The following is a 5530-nucleotide window of genomic DNA, read 5'->3' as shown; positions in this document are numbered from 1 at the left end:
GAGGAACGTCGTCGTCGCAGCCGCCGTCGACGCCTCTGCGGCTGCTGGTCTCCGCCCTCCCCCGCCCACTTGCTGACTGGGGGAAGCACCGCCCACTCGGCCCCCGGCTTCCCCGCCCGGTTGGGGCGCGCCCGCTCTAAGGGTCTCCATTGGTCCGATCCGACCGGTTCCGCGTGCCAGCCTATGATTGCAGGGCCGTGATTGGCTAGTCGGCCTGTCTGCCTGACGTAACCAAAGGGCGGGGGGAAGGGAGTGAATGTCAGGAAGGATGAAGGAGGGGGAGGAGCTGACAGTGGTTGCGTCCGAGCCTACCAAAAAAAAAAAAAAAAAAGGGGGGGGGAATAAGTGCGCATGCGCAGAGGCCTGCTGCCAGGAGCCAGCGGACAGGAGTCACGTGACCCGGCTCCACGACCGCACCCCGCGGGGGCTTTTCCGGCCCTTCCAGGCCCCAGGGGACGCAAAGTCAATTCTAGAGGTCGCGCCGCGGGGACTGAGGGGTGTGGTGGGGTGGTGGCCCGCTACTCCAGCCCCTTGGGCTTCCAGACGGAGGAGGGAAATGAAAGTGAATTAGACTCCCAGCTCGAGGCCAGATTTGCAAGTGTTTTGCCAGCTGTTTATTTCAAACACCCATTTCTTAGATAGACAAGCTGAGCCTCAGCGTCCAAAAAAAGAAAAAAAAAAACTTCGCGAGTCGCGAGGCCGACGGGCCCTCCCACCACCCTGCCGGGCGCCCAGGAGGCCTGCGGCTCGCTCTGCGTAGCGCCTGGGAGACCCTCCGGGCCGCCCCCAACCAAGGTGGGCCCCCCTCCCCGAAGGCGCCAGCCCCCATCCCACCCCCAGGGACACTGTCCCAAGACCAGACCGCAGCGGCCGGGAAGCCGAGAAGAACCCCGGGCGGGAGCCTGGGTGCCGAGCTGGCGGCCCCCGCACCTGTCCCGAGCGGCACACTCCTAGGCCACGTGTGGCCGCCTGCGTCACGCGACGGTCCCTCCGCCACACCCGGCCGGAATCCGCGTAGCCGAGCCGAGTGGGAGGCCCCGCTTCCAGGGGCAAAGTTCTGCGCAGACTTCTGGTTCAGCCGTGTGCCATCGCCCCAGGCACTCTCCGCCGAGCCAGGCTGCGCGCGCCACCTGCGAGGCTGCGCGCTGCGGTCACCGGGCCGGGGTGGGGAGTGTCCCCGGGGGGCTCAGGATTGAGGGGAGAAGCAACGCTATCAAAGGGCGATGACGGCACAGAGGCAAAGCTGGCCATTACAGGCTGGCGGCGCGGGAGCATGAGCCACTGGGGCTTGGAGAAGTCCCACGAGCTGCCAGAGCGCCCTTCTACAAAGCAAATTTGGCTGTAAACCCGTCACCTTGGGAATAAAATCTGACCTCCTCACTGTGGGCTACAGGTCCCTGCAGGATCGGGCCCCACCTTCTCTGTGTTCATCTCCGCGCTCTTCGCTTGGCTTGGGCCGCCCAGCCACAATGACCTTTCCGTTTCCTCGGAAACTGCCTTTGCCCTCGCAGTTTCCTGTCTCTCTGGATTTTCTTCCTCGTCGTCATTCCTCAAGGCTCCTCTCAAATGGCCTTTGGAAGCAGAGAGCCCTCGACAGACCAGCCTCGTTAAAGTACCATCCTCTTCACTCTCCTGTTGCCTGGTTTTGTTTTTTCATAGCCTGAGTCAGTATCTGAAATGACTTATTTATGTGTCTCTTTTTACCGAAAAGTAAGTTCTTAGAGGGCAGGGATCTTAGCAGTCTTGTTCCTGATTCAATCTTAAAAGATAAGTAGAGTTCAGAAAGAGGGAGGGCTGGAGGTCAGGGCGGAAAAGACTTGCCCTGCAAAAGTAAGGATTATAGAGGAATCCCAGGTTTCTTTAGGTCAACCAGAAGGGGAGGGAGCAGCAGCTAGGGCATTTTGTCCGCTCAGTATTAGAGGCATACAGCCTAGGGTCTGTTTTATACAAGCACTTCAAAAACAATGTGTTGATTCTATAGTATTAAAAAAAATTTTAATGCAATAGGAAGAATTTTCAGTTATATCTACAGCAAATCATCATTGTCTTTATCATCTGAACGCACTGTAGTGTTTACTGTGATGATTGAGATTTTTCTGGGACCTACCAAGATCTTAGGTGTATCTATCTAACTCTGGAGACCAGGCTACTGGCAAATGATTCTTTTCAGTCTAAACTGTCTTTGTAAAAACCTAAGCAACATAATTAATGCATCAATACCTGGTGACATACGTGCTTCCCAGGTGGCTCAGGGGTAAAGAATCTGCCTTCGGATGCAGGAGACGAGGGTTCAATCCCTGGGTGGGGAAGTACGCTGGAGAAGGAAATGGCAGCTCACTCCAGTACTCTTGCCTGGAGAATTCCTTGGACAGAGGAGCCTGGCGGGCTATACAGTCACTGGAATCCCAAAGAGTTGGACACGACTGTGTGACTAACTTTTCCAGTATTCTCGCCTGGATAATCACATGGACAGAGGAGTCTGGCAGGCTACATGTTCCATGGAGTTGAAGAGTCAGACCCAACTGAGCATGTTCACACTACTTGGTGGGCGCTCCTAGTCAATCTGCAAAAAGCTGTAGGGCGAGGATGTGCCAAATGCTGTTTGCCAATGATGAGAATCAGGGAGGGCTTCCTGGGGGTGGGGGAAGGGGTGGAGCATTTTAATCTAAGCCATGTACCACAGGCAAGGCTTGGAAGGGAGAGGGCCCTCAGAGTGGGATGGGGCGGGGGTGGCCGTGAGGGGTGACCCATAGCTTCAGAGGCGCAGAGGTGGAAAGGGCTCCAGGAAGAGGGAATGATCTGGTTTAACTTGAATCACTTTCTCTGTCTGTTGATGGTGAGCTGGTGCCATCTCATTTGGCTTTCTAAATAATTGCACAGGCACTTCCTAGCTGAGTATCCTTGGGAGAATTAAGTCTCTGTGAGCATGATAAATGGCGATGATCTCAGAAAGTCATAGGGTTAAGAAAAAAGGGTTAGGTAAGAAAGTCTCAGGATTAAAGGATAATAAGTGGAGAAAGTACTGAGTCCATGATCCCAACACACGAAATTACTCAATAAAAACTAGCACTCAAGGGGCCTGGAAGAATGCTCCTGGATTAGCCTCAATCCTTGGTATTAGGAGGCTGTGTGAGCCACAAAGAATGTGACATCTTTCAACTAAGATCCAGTAACTTCACATAAATTTAATGAACTAATACCTACAAGGAATTCCCTGGTGGTTCAGTAGTTAAGACTTGGCGCTTTCACTGCCAGGGCCCTGGGTTCCACCCCTCCTTGGGGAACTAAGATCCACCCAAGGCACACGGCAAGGACAAAAAAAAAAGTAGTATTTAGAACTGAATGGCTCAAGAAAATGTGGATTAATGTATACTTTCATTTTTAACACCCAGACTTTGAAGTATGTATATAGAAACTTTTTGATATAAAAGTTATATTTTGCAACTTGTGAAGTCTGTCTTCTGTTTCCCATTTTGTATCTTGGACCTCTGCTCTCAATACAGTCACCTCATTCTTCTTATTGACATTCCCATAGCATCACATGGTGATACATGTAACAGTTCTCTGCAAAGGACATCTAAGTTTTTGGTGTTTTCAAACAGTAACATTTACTCAGCACACTCATTCAATTACTCCCTTTGTATAAATTTTCTAAAATAAAATCACTTGGTGAAAGCAGTGTATTTTTCTGTGTTCACTGGTTTTGTTACAATTACAATTTTTAAGAGGTTTCCTAATGTTGGAGATTGAGATTGTGACAGTCTTTAGCTATGGTAAACAATGCTGCAGGAAACACCCTTCCATGTGTGTATTCATATGTCTGTGTAAATATATATCTTCAGAAATATCATTTTGGGGTCAAAGGTGTATGAATTAAAAACTTTATAAGAAACTTCAAAAATGCCCTTTGAAAAAGTACAGTAATTGACACTGCCTTCCATAGTATATGTGTGCTGTGTTTCTAGAGTACTGTCTATAGGATTATAGATAGTACTGTCTATAGCATTATAAAAAACGTTTCACTTTGCTCATCAAATAAGTGAAAAAAGAGTGTTCCTTTGTAGTTGTACTTTGATTAGCCCAATTTCCCAGTTAGTGGCTTTTTTTATTTTGTCTATGCTTTTCTACTTTTCATGTGTTGCACGTATTTTTAAATAGGCAAATCTTTTAAATCTTCTGAGTTTTGGGAATTCCGTGGCAGTCCAGCGGTTAGGACTCCGTGCTTTCGCCGCTAAGGACTTGGGTTCAATCCCTGGTTGGGAAACCAAGATCCCAAAACCTCACTGCATGGCCAAAAAAATTAAAAATATAATAAAATGTCTGTGTTTTGCATAAGGCTTTCTACGTTCCAAGATTGTTAACACGGTTAAACTAAAACTGCAGCAGCAGTCCATCTTTTTCCTCACGTGTTTTGACTACCGAACAATCAGAAATGTCAAGAGAATAGGATACTAATAGCTTCTTACACTATATAATGCCTGCATTGACCACAGTGAGCACCAAAAGTGGTTTCATGGATTAATTACTGCCAGAAAGGTCAAAGTTAGACTCAAGGACATGAGTCAAAAGACATAAGAAAAGTCAAATAATATTCTAAGCACAAAAAGGGAATACTAACAGCAAGATAAAATAAAGTATCTTTTATTTAACATTTAACAGTATACAAATCAGCAAGCACATTTAAATAAAAGCAATTATTTTGTGTCTTTTAATACAGAATAAAGTTTAGGACCATTGTCAGACCCCATGGGCGAACTGATGGGTTTTACTAAGGATCTCTCAAAACTGAATATAGAATGGGATAATGCATACATAACACAGTCTGCTAGCTCTCTGCCCAATTACCATTTCACAGTTATTCTTTCCTGCCGCCACTGCTGCTAAGTTGCTTCAGTCGTGTCCGACTCTGTGCGACCCCATAGACGGCAGCCCACCAGGCTCCCCCATCTCTGGGATTCTCCGGGCAAGAGCACTGGAGTGGGTTGCCATTGCCTTCTCCAATGCATGAAAGTGAAAGTGAAGTCGCTCAGTCGTGTCGGGCTCTTAGTGACCCCATAGATGGCAGCCTACCAGGATCCTCTGCCCATGGGATTTTCTAGGCAAGAGTACTGGAGTGGGTTGCCATTGCCTAAATTTTATTCAAGTGGGCAAGGTGCCCTTGTTTTTTCCCTTAGATATGAACACACATTTTATTGGGATAATGGTTCAAATTGCTTCTTTTGAGGCACAACAATGTTGAAGGCCATTTTATTTTGGAGGAGAGCTTTTTTAATCAGAGACATATCGTGTTCAAGAAGAACGGGCTTTATTGGCCATCACTGAAGCCTTTTTGGGTGGATTTAGCAAGGACTAGATGTTCAAGCTGGTTTTAGAAAAGGCAGAGGAACCAGAGATCAAAATGCCAACATCCGCTGGGTCATGGAAAAAGCAAGAGAGTTCCAGAAAAACATCTATTTCTGCTTTATTGACTACTCCAAAGCCTTTGACTGTGTGGATCACAATAAACTGTGGAAAATTCTGAAAGAGATGG

The sequence above is a fragment of the Bos taurus genome, chromosome 25 (genome assembly GCF_002263795.3).
Source record: "Bos taurus isolate L1 Dominette 01449 registration number 42190680 breed Hereford chromosome 25, ARS-UCD2.0, whole genome shotgun sequence".
In the NCBI taxonomy this organism is placed as follows: domain Eukaryota; kingdom Metazoa; phylum Chordata; class Mammalia; order Artiodactyla; family Bovidae; genus Bos; species Bos taurus.
Note: the sequence above shows the minus strand (reverse complement) of the source record.